We start from the raw sequence: 12,814 nt of genomic DNA, 5'->3' as shown, positions 1-12,814 counted from the left end.
CAAATACCAATGTAAAGCAAAAATGGAAGCATTATATAGTACAACTAGTTACTAAAATTTTGGCTGTGACATTCAGTATATAGTTGACCCTTGAACAGCGCAGGGGTTAGGGGTGCCAATCCCACCCCCACACAGTTGAAAATCTGTGTATAATTTTTTACTCCCCGATACCTTAACTACTAATAGTTAGGTTGACCTAACTGTTGACCAGAAGCCTTACTGATAACCTAAATAGTTAACACATATTGTATGTTATAGGTATTATACTGTATTCTTACAAAAAGTAAGCTAGAGAAAGAAAATGTTATTAGAAAATCATAAGGAAGAGAAAATACATTCACAGCTATGTACTGTATTAATATAAAAAAAAATAAGTGTGTAAAGGGACCTGCACAGTTCAATCACTTGTTCAAGGGTCATCTGTAATTGGTAACAGATTCAGAGGCTCCTATAATTCATTACATGTAACATTATAGCAACATTCTTCTAAAGAGATAGAAATCGTTCATATATATATGTATACATATATAATTATACAAAATATGTATGTATAGAATAGATAAAATTAATAAAAATATAGTAGAAAAAAATATAGTAGAACAATTGCAATATTTATCTAGGGTAGAATAGTAATAAGACACAGCATAGACAAGAGCACAGTATTAGGACAATGTAATTCCTAAAGTAAGATGGTTATAGTGGTGGTAAAAACTACTACTTAACATGTAAAATAGTTTAAGCTGAGGAAATGTAGCATTATTATTTAAATTGTGAACAGTACAGCACTACAGAGGATAATAATATTATTTCTCTTGCTATAAGAGACTATAGTAAAATATTAAAATTATAGGCAGAAGAGCACAATTTTATTACTATCAATATTGGAGGTTGTAATAATTTAACAGACACTCAAGTTGTATTTGTAGTGTCTGCAATTTGGGAACTTTGTGAAGATGCTTCTAATTGGAATGTGTGCTGGAGAGACAGAAGGGGTCGTTTCCCATGAATGATGGCCACATATATCCAGCTTGTGGCAACCATCACTCCTGCTGGGGGCTTTGCAGGCATCATTTTCCCTAAGCCAGTGATTACAAACCTTGGGCAATTTTGCCCCCCTCCAGAGGACATTTGTCAATGTCTGGAGACATTTCTTGGTTGTCATAGTTTAGGGCAAGGGGAGATGCTACTGGCATCAAGTGGGTTGAGCCAAGGATGCCGTTAAACATCCTTCAAAGCCCAGGACAGCCCCCATGACAAAGAACTACTCAACAGAGTATTTCAATAGTGCTCAAGTTGAGAAATCCTGCTCTATCTAATCCTGTAGGAATTATTAGGTTTTGTCTCTATAAAGTATTTTTTTTATTTATTTATTTTGTCTTTATAAATTAGAAGATGCCATAGGCCTGTTGGATCCCTGCGTGGCATCAAAATTATGAATGTTGGCCCCCCCCAATGTCAGGAATCCCTGACATAGTGGGAGATACTACACTGCAGATTCAGTTCCGTAGACAGCCAGCTATGTCACCTCCTAAAGTGTTCAGATGCAGACCCCTCCTTGCCATCCAGACCGCAGCAGCCTTCCGCTGAACACCCGGCAATGCTCCCTCTGTCCACTGGCCTGCTCTTTCATTTACCGTGTGGCGCGCATGAGAGCCAGCACATTCTTGTTTACTGTCAATTCCTCCTCCCACACCCAGGGAGGGAGGCCTGCCCTGTTCACTGCAGAACTCCTGATGCTTGGAATCACTCCTCAATTTCAGTGACACCCAGGAAGTATCTGCTAGATGCATGAATGAACCACCCCACATCTATCAAGGCCTTCTATTTACAAGGTATTATGCAGAGCACTTGACAACATCATCACTTCACACACCTGCTGTTGTTCCTATCTCCTGAGGAGGAAGCCAAGGCTCAACAAGCAACTTATTTAAAGGTTCTAGAGCCAGTACGAGGCAGGGTCTTACTCCACAGCCTTGACCCTTCACTATTGCTATACCACGTGCCATGTACACAGGCACCAATACTGTGTACCCTAGGTCTCCAGTACCCAGGCCCCCCAGGTAGGTAGTAAGTCAAGATGGCAACACTTTTTACTCTGGGAGACTAATTCAGCAGCATTTGGACACATAAAGATAATATGCAGCAGTAGATTAGAGGTGGCATTTTTGTTAACTATGATTATAAACGGCATATGGTAATAAGATACAATGGCTCCCTTTTTTCTACATGCAAAATACAGTACTTTCTACTCACATACACATTTCAGGTAACACGGGATGGTTTAAACCATGGGTCAGCAAGCTTTTCCTGCAGAGGGCCAGAGTAAATACTTCAGGCTTTGCACGCCGTATGGGCTCCGGTGCAACTATTTAACTCTACTAAATAGTTTTAGTAGAAATAGTTTTCTACTATTTACAGTAGCACATAAGCACCGGTGTTTCAACAGAACTTTCTTAAGGACAATGAAATTCAAATTTCATAAATTTCCACATGCCACAAAATATTATTTTTCTTTTGAGGTTTCTTTTCCCCCAAACATTTGGAAATGTAGACACAGCTCTTAGCCCACAAACTGCAAAACAGGTGGAAAGCCAGATTTGACATATGGGCCATGGTTTGTCAACCCCCTGACTTACACTGTTGTTGCTGCCAGTTTTCGAAGCTATCACAATAGATGAACTAGAAAAAGCCTTGCAACATGCAGATGTGTGTGTAGAGAAGCGTCAGGGTCATCAATACTGGAGCCTCTCGGGTCCACATGTGACCGCATGATTTGTATTTTAACATCATGCAAACTGGCACTATTGGAAGCCCTAGAAGTAGCTCAGGATAATCTAATGCCTGTATATTCATGTAACTGCAAATATAAAGAGCACAGATCACTGCAGCGTGCTGGCAATCCTGCTACTTGAATGTAACGTGCAGCTCAGCACAGTATATCATCATTTCTGTTCCCACAATTATATGTAATAAAGTGAAGCATAAAATCGCATTGCTCTGCCGGCAGGGGCTGTCTACAGGGTGGTACCTCCTCTCAGCCTACACTGTGCTGTGTGGCCCTAGACTCTAAGAAGTGTGTTATATTGCTACAGCCAGTATGGTAGGCTGCCAAGAATCTTTTTTTTTTTTTTAAAGATTTTTAAAATTTACTTATTCATGAGAAACAGAGAGAGAGAGAGAGAGAGACAGAGGTAGAGCGAGAAGCAAGCTCCATGCAGGGAGCCCGACATGGGACTTGATCCCCGGTCCCCAGGATCATGCCCTGGGCTGAAGGTGGCGCTAAACTGCTGAGCCATCTGGGCCACCCTAACAAGAATCTTATTAACAAAAAACCTACCACAAAATCCTTAACCAGACAGCACCGTATTGTAATTATTCTAGCTCCAAATGGTTAATAATAAATGAGTTATGAGAAAGAAATATTTGAGCGATATCTTTTTAATAAGATATTGTCACTGTGGCGTGACATGCCCCCACTGACCATAGATAAGTACTAGATTGCAGCCACACTGCCTTTGTGTTTATGAGTAATTCTACAATGTCCTTGAACCACATAGCCTCCAAGCTATAGCAGTAAGCTCAGGGTAGGGAGGGAGCGTGGCAGTGTGCTGGCCATGGACAGGGCTGCCCAGTGAGCACTGTCCACACCATCCCTTACCCTTCAAGCAGCCACATTCCACGGAGAGATGCACGTTGAAGATGAAAGGTCTGAAGCTCAGGGATTACACTACTTGACCAAGTCACACAGGCAGTACTGGACAAAGCCAGAATTCGAAGGCAGCTTATTGAACCCTGGAGCCTGTGTTCTGCTCACTTTGCCACCAAGTCAGTTTTCACCGCGTGGCTTTTTTTTCAGGCCACGTGCCATCATCAAGACTCAGTAAAGAGCAGTTCCAGAGCCACATTGCCTTATGTTGTCTGTAATGCCGGCACAGTGTTACTCCTGTGTCTTTCGGTGATACTTTTTTAACAGAAAATTCACATATCCTGATTCCCCAATATGGTGAGTCAATGCCACTGTCCTCAATTTCAGTAGTAACAGCACAACTATACTCTTTACACTTTGTATAACAATAACACTGTTCCCCCCCACCTCCCACATACAGGATACTTCCTTCCTTCCAGGTATAAGAACAATACAGCTACTATGCTAATGTGGCCTGTAGTTTTAGTAGCAGTAACAAAAGGACCTGATGGAGCCCACAGGTCTACACTATCATATATCCGGTGTCTGGAAATCCACCATTTAACCTTCAGGTTCACAGTGAAATAGTTAACCAAGCATCACTGTGCCTCAAAGCAGGACTGTGGATCATGACATCCTCATTTTTACATCACTGCTAACTTGCAAAATTCCTGACACTCAGCAATCACTTAGGATCTGTGACATCTCTGATACTGAAAATAATACCTTTGCTGTACCACTGTATATGATGGTCCTGTAATTTCAACATCTGTGATGATATTACTGCTAAGCCATGTCATACTTGCTTCCGAGCTAGAAGCAATTCGGTCACAATAATAACTAGTGTGTGATAGCTATAATTTTAGCAAAAATACTAACATGACTTTTCTAACACTTAAATAGCAAGTGTTCACTGACAAGGTACACTATTCAAATATCTACAAAATATACCAGAATGCATTTTGGTTTAGTGCAGTGATAAACAGGATTCTGATTGACCACACTTATTGTGAATGTCCTAATGTTTGTAATTTATGGTTTTAAATCATTACATATACTGTGCTATGTTCACAATCAAAATCACGTTATTGTTCTTTAATAGTTATATTGCATGTAATAGACACAGTGCAATAAAATATAGTGCAAACAAATACAGCTCAATAATACACAAATAGCGTGCCATGATGAGAGAGCTACATTGTTTTACATTATTAGGTAGGGATATCAAAATGTTCTACTATCATATACTTCTCTAACACAGGGTAGTCTACACCTTTTATTTCTATAAATCCCAAAACAACTTTGATACCATAATAAATTGGTACCTCAAAAATGGATAGCAACACATATGCTGCTATTTTACACATATGGGGCTATTTTACAATTACTTAGCAATCAATTTGTTACCAGACGTGTCCTAAAATATAACATTCACTATTTCTTAACTTGTAACAATGATAGCCAAGTACCAACCTGCCATAAATGGAGTATTATTTTAGTTTTTACTGGTATTATTTTTAGTCTGAGTGTTGCTATCACTACAATATGCCACATTTTACATATTACTCTGACACCACCAAAGATAATATAATGCATATTATATAACACAAGTTCTTTGAAGTCACATGTAGCCAAACGTAGGCTCCAGTGACAGCTTCACTACCTACCTCTTATGTGATTTTGCTCGAAGAACCTGATAGTTTTAACCCTCTGTTTTCTCATCCGTGTGGTGGAGCTAATCACAGGATCCATGTTACAGTATTCATCTGCACTTTATTTTTTTCTTCGCTTTCAATGAGACCATCTATCTAAAGGAGGAATCCTGATTGCCTAGGATATAGTGATTTCAATAACTATAAGCTGCTACTATGTTAATTATCTTTACTATTAATGCCTTATACTCATTCTGGTAATTTTCATACTACGAGGCTACTTAGAAATAATATTACTACCCAATAGGCTGTCAATTTCTTGAACCAGTTTTGTAAAAGCAAAGCTGCAAATCATCCTGTGCTGCATTGACCTCCTCTACTTTCTTATGCTTTAATACTATTAATGATACTTTTAACTTTTTTCTTTTGCCCACTCTTCAAACCATTCCATCCTAACCTACACCATAACTCTAATGATGACAATATTCAGACATTACTGTTTATCCTGTGCTGTCTGTGATTTGGTCACTTTATGTTGACTGTTAAGCTGACAAAAAAAGAAGATATCTAGCATATCCTACAGATTGTTCTATTTTTAAATTTTACAATATTTAAATATTTTAAAATATTTTAAATTTAAATATTTTTTAATTTTTATTTTCTAATTTTAAACAGTACTAGACAGTAACACTGATATAGCTCTACTGAGCCACATTCTATTCTAACCTATACTGCATCCCACATGGGCATGGTGATAGTAATAATATTCCATCATGCACACTGGTAGACCATAGTATACATTAAGTCTAACAGAATAGGTATAATAGCTTTATCTCCTACTACTGCTCATACTAGTCTCAATGCCATTAGTCAACAGCATACAATGTATACATTTAATCATAACTGCAGCATACTATGCTCTACTCTATTGGATGTATTATATCATCAGTGACAATAATTGTTCCTTGCTATGCTACCTGTAATTACAATAGCAATGATAGCACAATATCACCATAGTGGACTTCCCTGATCTCAGTTGTGATAATAATAAAATGGCTATACCAAGAGCTACTATACTGCCCAGTTGGTGACATAATCTCCAATACTGTTGACAATAATGCCATGACATTTTACACTCTTCTGCCTATAATGTAAGTAACTTAATAGTGGCAAGTCATTGCCAGCCAATATTGGGCAATAGCACTATTGCTAGGCTAGCATCCTATTAGCAGTCATACCAGTTGGGGATAGTTGCTGTTCCACATATAATTTAGTAATAGTATTTCTTTATATTGCTAATTTTGTAACAAAAAAGTTCTACTCTGTTTTTTTTTTCCTTTAAGATTTTTATATATTTATTCATGAGAGACATAGAGAGGTAGAGACATAGGCAGAGGGAGAAGCAGGCTTCCTGCAGGGAGCCTGATGTGGGACTTGTTCCCAGGACCCCGAGATCATGACCTGAGCCAAAGGCAGATGATCAACCACTGAGCCACCCAGGCGCCCTATGTTGTTCTTTACTATGCCACATAATGATAAGATTGCCTTATATATCTTAAAATATTTTCATCCTATCAAGTCCCCACAGAACTTAATTCATTTTAATTATGTCAAACAGCATTTAATGGTCCTCAACATTTAATCTTAAACATTTAAACATCTAAAAGTCTGGTGAATCTCCAAAATTCCCTTGCAGTCTCCTAGGTTGCTGGATTCCAGGTTAAGATATTGAAGTTTAGTTACATACTCGGAGCTGGATCATGTTAATGTGATACAAGTCTTTACCAAACTGACCCCTTGTTGAGAATTGTATGCTCAGAATACTTCTCAATTTATCCCATATTCATATCACCAAAGCCTGTGTACAGATATGGCTTAAGTTTTGTGAAGGGAAACAGAATTTGACAGAGCTTGGGGGGGGATATATGCATATAGAAGACAAATAAAGCTCAGCTTTTGACTAAATGTGTCAATAGTCAATGTTTTAGGACAGTTCTGGAAGTGACTTCATTAGATATGAAGTTTATGGAGGTCATTGTGAACACAGAGGAGAGAAAGGATGGGAGGGGCAAAGAATAAAAGGAAAATAAACAGTTATCAGGTATTGTGATAATCCAGCAGTGGGCATTAACAGGGATGCACTTTAGAGGAAGACTTGATCATGGTCCAGTTGCAGGAGTGAGGGAAAGAAAGGAGTCAAGAGCAACATCTGAGTTGTTGGATTGGCAAATAGGTTCATGGTGGTGCCATTCATGGAAGTAAGGAATAGAAGAACAGGCAAATTTGGGAAGTAGGTAGAAAGAGATGAGTTCCATCAGGGATATACTTGGTTTAAAATCCCTATCAAGTATCCAAATAAAGATGTACAGCAAGCAAATGGATATATGTGTCCACAAGTTAAGGAGATAGACCTGAATGAAGATCAGATTTCAAAGGCATCAGTCTACATATAGTGGGAACAATGGGAGTCTCAGAGGCCTCCAGCATGAGAAGAGGAGGGTGTAGGACCACAAGGCACTCCAGCATTGAAGAGCTAAGGAAGAATGGATATTGGGGCCAAGAAGTATTGATCAGAACAATTGGAAGAAAATAGAAGAAGGTACTGTTGCAGAAGCCATAAGATGTGTATGCTTCAAAAAGGAAGAGGACATTTAAAAATGTCAATTGAGTAATGAGGTCAGAAGTGTAAGCAGTGAAACCTGTCCTTGGGTTTAGTAACAGTCCAGTAGAATAAGAATTGAGAGGGTAGGAGGTGGAGGGTAGAGTACAGAAGGCTGGTAAGACAGTAGAGAGTGAGGAAGAAGGGAACTTGACTTCCAAAGTTCTCATGACAAAATAGAAGCTTGAGAGACTCTCTTTCCTGTTCTCCTTTAATAAACAGTGAGTTCTTAAAATATAATTTTTTAAATCATAAGTACACCAAATTTGGCATATAATTTCAACTTTTCTATCTTTTCTTGATTTCTTTAATGATGGACGAAGAGATCAAACTGATACATATATGAAAATCATTTAGTTAAAGCTCTATTTCTAAAACTGAAAGGGATGCTGTGCTTCCCATATAGATGGGTATTTTCTTAAAACCACTGAATACCAACCACTGACCACTGAACTCGTGCTTTGTATCTGTGGTCACATGAGTTCACACCATGAATTTGTGATACCAGAATTGGTCCATTTCACAGATTCAGGACAAACAAAAAATACTAGGGCTCAAGGTGTTTGATAATCTGAGAAGATTGAACAGCTGGTGGTGAAGACGCCCCTCAAACCATGTATATTCTGTGTGGCATAAAGGACATGCTTGAAATTACTCAGTGATAACACTCAGCTGCAGGTCACTATAACAAAAAGCATATATTCCACTAACTGACAAAGAGGAAAAATTTGTTTAAAATATTTTTAAAAAGAAAAGGAAGGAAGGAAGCTGATGTATATGCATAATATTGAAAATACAAAAGACTGAATTCAAGGCAAAAATCATTCAGACAAAAATGGACACAGCACTTTAGCAAATGAAACCATAAAAATGTCTAAAGCAGAACCATAGGGAGTACAATTGGTAATAAATATTACAGCAGAGAGACTTTAATTGACCTCTCTGAGAATGTGGCCACAGAGGGGACAAAATTTACTAAGATTAACTCAGTAATACAGATCTAATTAACATATATTAAAGACTATACTCAGAAAATATTTTCTTACAGGGCCAATGTATCATGTACACAACCTAGCCATGTGCCTCAGTTTCTTCATGTGGTTGTCCATCCCGTGAAGTTGGGGCATTCCTGGGACAGGCACTGAGGGAATGCTCTGTGCTGGTCTGCTCACAATAACAAAATCCCATAAATTGGGAGGCTTCAGCAACAAAAATTTATTTCCTCAGAGTTCTGGAGGCTGGAAGTCCCAGATCAAGTTCCAGTTTCTGGTGAGAACTCTCTTCGTGGCTTATAGATGACCCCCTTCCCACTTTGTCCTAACATGCTGGAGAAAAAGCAATCTCTGTGTCTCTTCTTCTTTATGGGGATCCCAGTCCTATCAGATCAGGGCCCATCCTATGGTCTAATTTAACAATCCTCTGCTTAAAGGCCCTGTCTCCAAAGCAGTAATAATTAGTGGGGGGTAAGGGTCTCAACATATGTATTTAGGGGAGACACACACATTTAGTCCATGAGAACTTCTATTTTCTATTTACCCACCTCCTACACCAACTTCACAGAAAGAACTCTGACCCACTTTTCCAGCTTCTCCATCTCTGCCAGCCATGGGAGTTTACCATACCGTGAATCCAGCCCTGGTGTTGTCTGACAGTATGGCTCCTATCCCAGGATTAGAAAGGAAGTTGCTTAAGGAGACAGAAGAACATTAGTTCTACATTCCTATTCCTGACACAGTGGCTGGAACAAAGAGAAAGATCTCAAGATCCCTTCAGTCAATCACCCGGCTCTATCCTTCCCTTTCCTGCCCTGTCTCCCACACCTGGTATCTCCTTTACCGTTTATCCTACCTCAGTCTTCTTCAAGCCTATATCATATCTCACTGACAGGATAACCTCCTGGCCCTGCTGCCTCAGCACCATCCTCTGGGGCAGGAAGAATGTATAAAGTAAATTGTTGAATTATTTGGATGAGAATTTGAATCCTGGCTTTGCAGTTTACTGAACAAACTGAGTAGCTTTGGTTGAATTCCTTAACCTACCTGAAATGCATTCTCCTTACCTGTAAACAGAGATAATAGAAGGCCCCCTCACAGGACAGCTATAGGGAGTAACATAGCTCAAGTGTAAAGATTGTGCCTAGCACACAGGAAGACTCATTGATAACCATCCATTATTCAAATGGTATCTTATACCATTGAAATAAATTTTGCTAACACCCATCTTGGTTTATTCCACTTTTCTGTTTAAAAACTCAAGGGACTTCCTTATGTCCACCAAATAAAGTTCAAAGACCTTTGCTTGTAGTCATGGTCTGACTCACCTTACTCTCCCAGGATTCATATCACCACCAGGTCTTATGCTTCCCTTCTATACCGCCATGGACACAAGTGTAAGCAGAGAGGTCCTTCTCTGAATGTCACATTACTCCCTATCCAAATCTCAAAAAAAAAAAAAAAATCCAACCACATAGTAGCCATCTTAAGTGAATGGAGACCATCACCCCATTTTAGTGAAAGCATGCAGCACAAGGTCTGACAAATGCCAAGGAACCTCTCCTAATGAATTGGAGTTTGGAACAAGGACTGTTTTGTGATTTTAGAAAGAATGAAATTAGCCTAAGATCTTATGAAAGAAAATCAGCTGATGTGAGAAAGGTGAGAGGTACCGCTCTTCTTGAACGGACAAGGCTCTTGCAAGAAAACTTCTAACCCCACCAGAATTAAAGTGCAACCTTTGTTTGTAAACTCTTAAGATTATGGGTTTAGAATTAATTAGAGTTGAGTCCTTTCCAGTTACCAGTAACTTAACACTTGGATCCATTATGCAATCATGACTCAGTAAGTCCTTTAGAATCCCACTTTCAAACACGATAGGCATTAAAGGACAGATTTTGTAAATATTTGAGATTGCCATTATAAAATTAATTTGACCCATTTGCTTGCTGGTTGCCAGCAATATCTGAGAGCTGGAGCTTTTTCTGTAATTATATATAGCATTCATGATTCCTTTAAAGAATTCATTTGGAAGATATACAAGGTAGAACTCGATGTATCCATTGTAAAAACAGTGATGGTAAGTCATAATAGAGAAGGTGAAAAAAAAAGACGTAAGATTTACCCTCGATGTGTCAATTCAAGTTCTAAGTCTAAACACCGTCTAAGTATAGATGTAGATTGTTGAATTAGTTGTATTGTTGTACCTGATTGATTTTTGTAAAATGCTTTGAGATATAATTTACAGGCCAGAATTTCACCCATTTAAAATATACAATACAAAAGTTTTTTGTGTATTTACATAATTGTACAACCATCACCACAATCTAATTTTAGAATATTCCCTTAAGCCCAAAAAGAAACCCTGTACTCCGGGATCCCTGGGTGGCTCAGCAGTTTAGCACTGCCTTCAGCCCAGGGCATGATCCTGGAGTCCCGGGATTGAGTCCTACATCAGGTTCCCTGCATGGAGCCTGCTTCTCCCTCTGTCTGTGTCTCTGCCTCTCTCTCTGTTTCTCATGAATAAATAAATAAAATATTAAAAAAAAAAAAAAGAAACCCTGTACTCATTAGCAGGCACTCCCACTTCCCCTCTTTCTTGTCCCCATCCCAAAGCAGCCACTAATCTACTCTCTGTCTCTGCATTTCTATTTGCCTATTCTGAACACTTCATATAAATGGAAGCATATAACATGTGGTTTCTGACTGGCTCTTACACTTACCATAATGCTTCCAAGGCTCATCCATGCTGTAGCATGTGGCATTACTTCCTTCCTTTTTATTAATGAATAATATTCCATTATATGAATATACCATATTTTCTTATTGACTCATGAGTTCATGGACACATGGACACTTGGGTTGTTTCTACATTTTGGCTATTATCAACCATACTGTTATGAATATTCATGTACAAGTTTTTGTGTGGATATATGTTTTCCTTTCTCTTGGGTAGATGCTTAGGAGTGGAATTGCTGGGTCATATGGTAACACCATATTTGATATTTTGAGGCACTGCCAAATTTTTCCAAAGTGACTGTACTATTTCACATTCCCACCAGCATTGTATGAATATTCCATTTTCACCATATTCATGCCAAAAACTTGTTCTTCTCTGTCCTTCTCTTTATAGCCATCCTAGTGAGTATGAAGTAATATCTCACCGGGGTTTTGATTTGCATTTCCCTAACTGCCTTATAAAGGGGTTAGTATTGCAATGCCCAGCTCCATAGCTGTGATAAATGAGAGGGTATGTCTACTATCCAATTAGGAAGTAGAGAAACCTGAGTATGATTCCAAGTCTTTTGGACACTGTGTTCTAAGCTCTTGGCCCTGCCTCAGAAACTTTCTGAAGAGGTGTCCTCAGAAAGACATTGTCAAAGGCAATGTGGGAAGGAATTTCAAGTATTTATTTCATATTTGTAATGCCTGAATAGATCTTCCCTCTGGGAAGTCTTTACATTGTTATCCAGACATCTGAAAATCCCTGGGACAAGGAAATTTTAGATGTAGTTTCTGAAAGTTCTTACTAAGCAAAAATATGTCTACTTCGGAGTGTCTTCCTTTGCTGGCTGGATTCTGGTCGATTAACTCACTTGGCTGAAGCCAGTGAGTCTGAGAGCCAGGTTTCTTCCTTTCCCAGACACCCTTCACACATGTTGAGGGATCAGGGGAGAGGATCAACTCTCAGAAGGGTCCTCTTCCTCTTCAGGAAGTAACTCAAGGTACTTGGGCATGAGTGAGTGATGTGGGGCTGCCATCTTAATCTGCAGAGGCAGCACATTCCTCACTGTGTGCACAGGAGGTCTTCATTACCCAAAGAGAA

Source organism: Canis lupus, chromosome 20, assembly GCF_011100685.1.
Source record: "Canis lupus familiaris isolate Mischka breed German Shepherd chromosome 20, alternate assembly UU_Cfam_GSD_1.0, whole genome shotgun sequence".
Lineage (NCBI taxonomy): Eukaryota > Metazoa > Chordata > Mammalia > Carnivora > Canidae > Canis > Canis lupus.
The sequence above is the reverse complement of the archived record's forward strand: the minus strand, read 5'-3'. Positions refer to the sequence as shown.